Below are 9,421 nucleotides of genomic sequence, written 5' to 3'. Positions count from 1 at the left end.
GTTTATTACTCCGCCAAGGAACAGCGGAGTTATGTGGCAATTGTGGTACTTTTATCATTCTGTGAATCCTTCTGTGTGCGCACAACAGTACTAAAAACGACCAGTGATTACATTTTCGCAGTGATGCGGCTTATAGTCTGACTTAACGGATGTTTTTAAACGATTTCAAGACAGGCACGGTCAATGTTCCCTGTAATTTTTCAGTCTGAGTGTGAGCAAACACACAAACTCCCTGAGCGTCTCTTGGACCACTGTGAGCAACATCAGACGTGTGCACTGTGGTCACACCAGCATCACATCCATTCAAGTTACATGGTTCATTAAAAGAATCAAATTACAGCATTTACATTTCTGTTAAAACACTTTGTCAACAGGAGCCAGTTGAAGGCTGCAGTGATTTTAGTGACACTACAATGTATAAGAGTGAAGTTATTGAATATTTGTCTCTCTTTACTGTTGCAGCGGTTTTGCAAATTGCAGACGGACCCTGTTCACTCCATAGACACCAATGTTATTCCTGTAGCTTGAAAGACAGCTACTTTTGATAAAACTGGGCTTGTAGCACATTGTCTGCCTTGCAACAATGGGAAAGAGGCACCGTTTATGTTTTGACAACCTATATCTAATGAGTTATTGATGCTGGAAGTCCCAATCTGTGAATATCTTTCCAACTTTACTGAACTTGGGGCCACTACCACCTAAGGAGTGATATATTTAATTTTGAAAAAAGAATTTAGTCATACTTAAAGCTTTAAGTGCTTTATTAACACAGAACTAAAAATTTTGTATTGTTTTATTATCACAGGTTCTGTCTGAAAAGAGGTGGCATCATTTTAAACAGTGAAATCAAACTAATAAAATGTAATGACCAACCAGTGAGCAATACTGGATTCTGCAAAAACATAAACAACTTTTTAAAAAATCTAAATCTTATCTTAACACAGTTAATGTATTAACTTATTTATGTGTGTATGCATGTATTTATTGATTTATTTAGTACTGTTAACATATCAGAGTTCTGAGTGAATTTTTCTTAAGATAGGCAAAGGCCATTTATTGATTACATATAGGCTCTTAAATGTTTATTAAAAACTAAAAAGCATTAAAAAAAACAACTTAGGCATTTATTGAGTCACTAAAATACTGTAGAGTACAGACCACATCAGCATGATTATAAGCATCCTCTGGTAAATTAACAACCAGATACTGATGTCTCTCACCATATGGACTTCAGGAGATGATTAGATGATGATAAACTGTGACCTACTGGTTGGATTCTCTCTGTTCTCATGTTTCTTACATGTTTGTCCCCTGACAGCTGGGTCCTAATGTTTTTTGAGCAACACACCATACTATGACATTTTTACAATGATGGTTCTACTATGGAACCAGTTTGACATGTTCAGGTGTTCTTTGTGTGAAAACTCAGAGATTTCAGGGATCAGAAGGTGGTTTTCAACTTTCTTTGTTAACTTTCTGCTTCAACTTTAAACTAAATTTCCTTCACTAAGCCAGCCCTCTGGACTTCCAGTAAGCTGTGTTCCTATTGGCTGTCCAGGTGGCTGCTTGGTGTTATCAGGAACACCTGAGCAGCTTGGTGTTATCAGGAACACCTGAGCAGCTCAGTGTCTTCCTGCTTTATTTTGCTGCAGACAAACATTTCCTCTGCTTCTCTTCACCAGTGAACTGGGTTTGGCTCCATTGCTTCAGTTTGTTCTTTAGGCGTTGGCTTGCAGCTTCCAGCAGTAAAATCATCTTTAATGTGTTTCTTGGTGTGTTTTAGGGCTTTGTACCGGATAGTTGTCTTGGTAAATGTGGTTCTTTAGCCACAGTTAGCACATGGTACTAATGTGTGCAGTGATTAGTGGATTTGTTGCAGCTGAGTTGTGTCTTTATCTTGGCTGTAGTGAGTCTTCAGAGGTTTTTGGTCAGACACATTCTGTATTCTTGTAGTGAACCAACGTTGGTTGTCCAGAAGGTAAGAGTTCCTGTCCTGATTCTCTGTTCTCAGAGGTTCTCTGGTAGGCTGCAGGAGACTTTAGTGTTTGGGTTGTGCTAGTTTGGTTTTTGTATGGTTTCATTTGGACGACTATCTTGAGGCCCCTCCATGTGGTTTAGTGAGGTTTTCTGGAACAGTTCTACAAAGCAGCCTGCAGCAGAAGAGACTTTGAGAGTTTTTAGGAAGTTCTGGAGACCAGACTTTAGAGCAGCAGAAACATTTGTCAGCAGTTTGAGCAGGAGAAGGTGAGCTTCAGAGTAGAAATGAGAAGGAAACCTTCTTGACCCGTGTGGTGAGGTCCTGTACCAAGAGTTTGAGCAGGTTGTGAAGGGTCTGTAGTTCTTTGGTCTGAAAGCACAAGAAGAGTCGACTCATTAAAGGAGAAAACAGGAGATATTGTTGGTTCTTCTGTCGCTCTGCAGTTTCCTTAGACTGAATATCAAGTTTATATTTTAAATGATTTCCCATGTGAGCCCAAGAAGACTTCAATAAACTCCCTCCATCCCCTGGACAGAACACATTTTATTACCATGTTAAATCTTTTTTTAAAAAATGTTTTTGAGTTTTACTCATAGTTTTTTCTCTTTGCTTGTTTAGTTTTGTCATCTGTGTAAAAGGTTCTAAACAAATAAAGTTGAATTGATAAAGTGAATAATTGACTAACTCATGATTGTGGCAACAGAAGTATTTTCATTGTGATTTAAGGGTTTATTTCATTTTTAAGGTTGGGGTTAAAATCTTGACAGAGAAAGAAATAAACTACATAACAAAAAGCAATTAAATCAAAGGAAAAAAATTTAATACAATAAAACCTGAAAAAAGTTTTATTAAAAAGATTTAAAAATTTAACATGTAATTTTCTAATTAAACATTTAATTTTTTAATTAAATGTTTTGTCTTTTTAAAGGTTTAATAATCTCATTAAATGTTTTGCATTTTTTAAAATGTTTAATATTCTTCTTGTTTAATTGTATTTTTTAAATGTGTAATTATGGAAAATATTTTATCTGTAATTTTTAATATTTGTATTTAAAAAAATTTCTTTAGTTTCATAATGACATCTATTGTATCTTGTTGAATTATCTAATTCAATATTTTGTCTGTTTAATAGAGTTAAACATTAAATACAATTAAATTATATTAAACAGACAAAATATTGAATTAGATAATTCAACAAGCTACAATAGATGCCATTATGAAATTAAACAAAATTTTTAAAATACAAATATTAAAAATTACAGATAAAATATTTTCCATAATAAACATTTAAAATATACAATTAAACAAGAAGAATATTAAACATTTTTAAAAATGCAAAACATTTAATTAGATTATTAAACCTTTAAAAAGACAAAACATTTAATTAAAAAATTAAATGTTTAATTAGAAAATTACATCTTAAAGACAATAAAACTTCAAATAGGAATTAAACAGAAAATACAATGAAGCATTTAAAAAGAAAATTAAACATTAAAAGGTGGTAAAACATTTAAAAGAAAAACCTTAAAGATTTAATCGAAACATTAAATATTGGGAAAGAAAAAGAAACTCAAACAAGCTGATAAAACATTTGAAAAAACAATTAAACATTAAAAAGACAAAACATTTGGAAATCAAATCAGACATTAGAAAAGAATAAAAGGTGAGAAAAGAGCAAAACTAAACATTTAAGAAGAATCAAACTAAAGACAAAACATTTGAAAAGACACCAGTTAGACTTTAGAAGATCAAATTAAACAGAAGAGACAATAAAACGATCAAAAGGAGCAAAAACAGATGAAAGTCTTAAAGCGTTTTCTAGTCTGACATGAAAACATCAAGTTGTTTCTTCAAACATTTCCTCTTTCTATGTTCTTGGTTTGATTGTGGACAGATTTACTAAGAACTCATTTCAGAAAACTGCTTTCCAGATAAAGTCTGCTAGTAGTTGAAGGCATTTATCAAACTAATGTTACCTTCTGATCTCCACAAACTTTACTGTTCAGTGAAGAGAATCAAAGTTTGTTGAGGATTTCTAAAAAACCCACAGGTGAAGGTCTGAGAAGAACTCAGATGGATGATCTAAATGTGAAATCAAGACTCATGGTCACAAGTTTTAAGGCTTCTGTTAACCAGAAGGTTCAAACTAACAGAGAAGTACTGAGAAACTTTTAAAACTTCAGTCCTCAGACTGTCTGAAGGTTCAAACTAACAGAGAAGTACTGAGAAACTTTGAAGATTTCAGTCCTCAGACTGTCTGAAGGTTCAAACTAACAGAGAAGTACTGAGAAACTTTTAGGTTTTCAGTCCTCAGACTGTCTGACAGTTCAATCTAACAGAGAACTACTGTGGGACTTAGAAAATTTCAGCCCTCAGACTGTGTGAAAGCTCAGGTCCTGAGGACTCGGGAGGTGTGGAGGCTTTGGAAAGTCTTGGAACTGAGGGTTCCACCCTCCAGAACAAAGGCTGAAGCCCAACCTCCTGAGAAAAACGGTCGAGTCAAGACTCGAGTTAAAAAAAAAATCGAAAATGACAAAAAATAGATGATAAATGCGCAAAAAAAAGAAGAATTAGTATCTGAGCGAGTAGCTCAGGAGGATAAGAAGAGGACTGCAGACTGGAAGGTCGCAGGTTCAAGACCCGCCACTGGCATTTTTCTTTGTTTGTCTTTGTCAGGATTTTCATAAAAATTTAAGAAGTGTCTGGTCTTGAACCAGCGACCTGCAGCTCCATAGGCAAATCCTTAACTCACTGAGCTACAGATCAGATAAAAAGAAATAAATTCGTCGTCCCTTTGGCATCGTAGTTCCTGAAGTGACCACATGGGTGGAGCCAAGGCGGAGTCTGGGTGGAGTCAGGGCGGAGAGTAGGCGGGGAGGTGGGTGGCGGCCTCCCCCCTCTACTCCCCCACCACCCACCACACCTTCCCCCGCCCGACGAGTTCTTCAAGTCTCCACGAGTTCCTCGAGTCTCGACAGGTTTTCCCGAGTTTCTGGAGTTTCCACCAGGTTGGAGGCAGAACAAGTCATGAAGAGGTGTTGAAGTTGGCCAGGATGGACTGACTTTTTACAGCAACTAGAAGGAAGACCACTAGAAGAGCAGGTCTTTAACCACCATCCATAAAATCCATGGAGTCGCTCCAGAGAAATGAAAGAAGGTCAACTTTTATCAACCTCCATCCAGATGTTCAACTTAATATCTTTACTTTGAGAATTTTAGCACCACAAACCTTTAGTATCACACTTTATTATCATTTATTAGGACTTTAATGGAATCCACCAGCAGATTTAGTTTTTGTTGACAAACTTTATTCTTGTCGTCGTGGGACTGCAGTATTTAAAACTGTTCCTTCTATTTGACCTCATGTTTATTAATTTTAGTGGAGAAAGTTATTTTGATTGTCAATTAGTCTCTTAAAAACAAAATAATAAATTGGATTAGTCAAGAGGTTTAAATTTCTTTGTCATATTTTAAATATGACAAAAAAATATATAAAAATAAAGCATCTTGAGACAATTTGACCTGTAACTGGCGTTATATAAATAAAATTGAATTAAAATTGTATGTATCTTGTAATGTTGGAGTAATTCAGCCATATATGTTAGAAAACACATTTTCTTTGTCCATTAATCTGTTGATTGTTTTCTCCACTAATTCATTTCTTGTTTTGGTTTATAAAATGTCAAGCCCAAATATATTCAGTTTACTGTCATAAAAACCAAAAAGATTTACATTCATGATGCAGAAATCAGGCAGTTTTTCACTTTTTATCTTAGTTTAGTCAGAAAGATAGTTGATAATGTGTGAATTATTGCAGCTTGTGAGCCGTAAAAGGTTTTAATCTTTGGGGCCGAGTGTCAGAAAACATTTAGAAACCAACATCAACAAAACACTCAACAAAGATTTGAACATCATTAAAGGGAAATCCAACTTTTGCATGACAATGTCTAATTAAAGGACATTTATTTCCAACATAAATGTGTGATATTCATCCTCTGGAGCTTTCTCTTCACATCGTCTTCCACCTGGACTGCTTTGGTCGGGAGCATGTGCAACAAACATTTGAAAAACTGCACTTTAACATCAATGAATGACACTGAAGTTTAATCTCTACATAAATGAGACTGAGTCTGGATGTGCTGCTCTGTCATTAACTCCTAAGTTTAGGGAAAGTTCAAACAAAAGAGGACAGTTCAGATCAGACTTGAGAATGAGCTTATTTTGAACAAACATCTCAGACTTTCTGAGCTTCAGCACCTCTAGCAAGATATTTTAACAACAAGCAACTCAAGAGATCCAGAAGTTGGAGAGAGTTAGCTTTAGCTGAGCCAAAGAACATGTGGGACGCTAACCTAGCAAACATTTCAGACTTTCTCTGTGAATTCAGAGAAATAATTTCCTATTTAATGACAGAGCTACACATCTTAACTCAGTCTCATTAAAACAGACTCTAATTCAGTGTCATCCATCCATATTAAAGTGCACTTACCCAAAATGTTTGTTGCATGAGCTCCAACAAAACCTGTCCAGGTAGAAGGCCACTTTGACAAACAGGAAGTGGAAGATTCCAAGCAGATTTATAGAAGGGGGAACCGGACTGTACTATGTGTGGTGGAGTATAGAGGGGTGTTTTGTGGGTTTTTAAGGCTGATAATGATTATTAGTGAGACATCTGGAGTAGATATTCATTTGCAGTAAATGAAAGTATTTAAAATCTTGGAGTTAAACTTAGAAGAACACAAACTAACAGGAAACTTTGTTGATACGTTTTTGTTTTGTTTACAGATGTTAAGTTAAAGGAGTTTTATTCGTGACGTATAACCAATCAAATCACTCCAGAAGACAGAGCGACCACAGGTAGATAAAGGTTCAGAGCCAAAGTAGCGCCATTTTAAATGTATTTATTACTGTAAATCAGTAAAAAATAAAATACTGATAATCAGTAAATCAGTCAGCCCACAATTACTACAATTCTACAATGTATGTCTCTTTCCTTTGACTTATTTGTACAATATACGATGTATATGATGGTGTTTTTTCATCCCAAAGGCTATACTATGATGTTTTCTAAGAGACATACGATGCTACTCTGGTTGTTCTGGCTCTGGGTCACTGCACTCCTCCTCTGTTGTTTTCTGGATTGTACTCAGCTGCATGCCTTCGTCCACCAGGCCTCCGTTGACTCGTCCCGCCTGCCGTCTCTGGAGCTGAAGCTGGACTGGAACAGACCAAAGTACAGTCCAATCACGATGCCAGCTGCCTCTCAAGAGGCTCCTTCATCTGTCAGGTGGCAGCACTTCTTCTGAGGGGAAGCTGAGCTGGTCCAGCAGAACTTTGGAGATGTGTTCCAGTGGTTGGTGGATGTGTGGGGAGATAGAGAGGGACCTTTGAATTGTTCACAAAGGAAAACAGGGAACCCATTGGTAGTTTTAGTTTAGGATGCTACTGCGGTGTGTTTTTGGGTTTTAAGAGGTGAACAGGAAGAGTTTTTTTTCGTATTGATTATCTTTTACTTTGTTCCTGGTTGGAATGTCCATCAATGTCAACATGAAGTTCACTTTTAGTTCTGTTTATTTATTTTTATTTTACTAACACTCATTTGTTTTTAACCCCCTCACATGTTGTGTTGTTGTAAACTTACTCTTTCAAATAAATTCTCGTCTAACCCTCTGGAAACCAGCGTTTGGACTGTTTTTGTGTTGCTCCTCACCTACTGACAGCTGTGGACTAAAGGCTATACTGTGATGTTTTTAGAGCGACATGCTATACTATGATGTTTGTTGGGTGACACGCTATACTATAGGCTTTTTTAATTGACATATTACTGTGATGTTTTTTTTAGTTTTTTTAGCAACATATAATAATTCAAACAGTTTTAAAAGTTACTATACTTTTACTTGTGCAATGAAATTATTATTCTATGGCATTTTTTAGATGACATATTATACTCTGATGTTTTCTTGAATTACATACTATTTTGACAATATATTGCACTATGACATTTTTTGAACCACATATCATACATGACAATTTTAGGCAACATCCTATCATTTTGCGCTTTTTGAACCACATAATAATCTATGTTTTGTTTTTTTTTCTTGTCAACATGCTGTACTATGAACTACAGGCCATACTATGTTATTCTTGAGTAAAGCATACTATACTTTGACATTTTCTGAACTACATCCTATACTATGGCGTTATACACAGAGTGCTTTGGTTATATGTTGATTTATAATCTAGATTTTTTTCTGTTTTGTTTTTTGATGGGATTACCACAGACCTGACTGTGAACACTGTTGACACCCACCTGAGGGAGACGCTGTCTAAGATCTCAAGGCTGCTTGGTCGTGGTCTTTCTGGCACGTACTCTTCCAAGATGAACCGGGAAGTTTAACACTGATGGAATGACACCAGGTCTAAGCCGACAAACTTCCACTTCCTCCTCAACCCATAGTCTCTGGGAAACCTACATGGAGTAAGAAAAGTAGACAGAGAAGTAATTAAGTCTGTACACAACATATTAAAAATAAATCATGCTAATAAATTAAGTACAAAGAACCGAATTCACCAATATACTGGAGACCAGAGCTATTTAATTTGATAAGTATAACCTTGTTTATTAACATTTCAAGTATTTGAGAGCAGTCCTAAAGAACTGCCTGTAATCCCAATCATAAAATGGGTTTGGAGGAAGAACATAGATGGTAATCTGGATATACATGAGTTAGGCTTTATAACTACTATTGGTAGTATTGGTGGTAGTAATAGCAATGTGACTACTACTAGTAGTAATGGTAGTACTCACTACTGCTGCTGATACTGGCACTGCTACTACAACTTGTAATACTATTACAAATGCTGATACTACTTCTACGACTCTAACAGCTTTTTATACTACTACGGCTGCTTGTACTTTTAGTATTACTACTATTGCTTGTACAACTATACTACAGCTACTATTAATCGTCTGGTATTTGGTTGTCAAGCTGCTAGCTCGCCTTAGTGTTTTGCTAGTGGCTAACTAGTTAGCTCTCATAGACTGGAAGCTCTCAACAAGATTTCATAATGAAAAAAGAGCCAAAAACTATTCTTACCTATGAAAAGTCATTCCAAGTTTCCTTGTCTCAATCGTACGACGTAGTGTGTAACTGTATGCAGCACAGTGAGCCGGCATACTTGTTGTTTCCGTTTTCACGCCGTCTACATCAACGGAATGCACTGAAACTTTGCCCCCACTAGCTTAGCCTCGCAGTAGCACGCAGCTCAAAGGGGCGTGTCCTATCTACTCATTCATATCTATGAGAACAACGGTGGCTGCACATAAGGACGCCTGACGTTGATTAGCTGCGTAAATACCATTATATACAGTCTATGGTAAATACGTATGTGAATCGCATCATTGGCTGCAGCAGCCAGTCACCGGTCACTCACTGACTCACA

General features: G+C 36.2%; 1 long non-coding RNA gene across 2 annotated transcripts; it reads right to left on the bottom strand.

Moving 5' to 3' along the window:
• Positions 1 to 211: 211 nt before the first annotated feature.
• LOC129347707 (uncharacterized) lies at positions 212 to 9,421 on the bottom strand. Of its 2 annotated transcripts, XR_008599937.1 has the most exons (4): positions 9,076 to 9,421; positions 8,289 to 8,447; positions 7,059 to 7,363; positions 212 to 2,347 (listed from the first exon to the last, which is right to left on the bottom strand). It is a non-coding gene; the product is annotated as an uncharacterized LOC129347707 (long non-coding RNA). The 2 variants fall into 2 exon arrangements; XR_008599936.1 differs by lacking the exon at positions 212 to 2,347 and having other exon boundaries at positions 6,874 to 7,363.

Source organism: Amphiprion ocellaris, chromosome 20 (genome assembly GCF_022539595.1).
Source record: "Amphiprion ocellaris isolate individual 3 ecotype Okinawa chromosome 20, ASM2253959v1, whole genome shotgun sequence".
Lineage (NCBI taxonomy): Eukaryota > Metazoa > Chordata > Actinopteri > Pomacentridae > Amphiprion > Amphiprion ocellaris.
The sequence above is the reverse complement of the archived record's forward strand: the minus strand, read 5'-3'. Positions and strand labels throughout refer to the sequence as shown.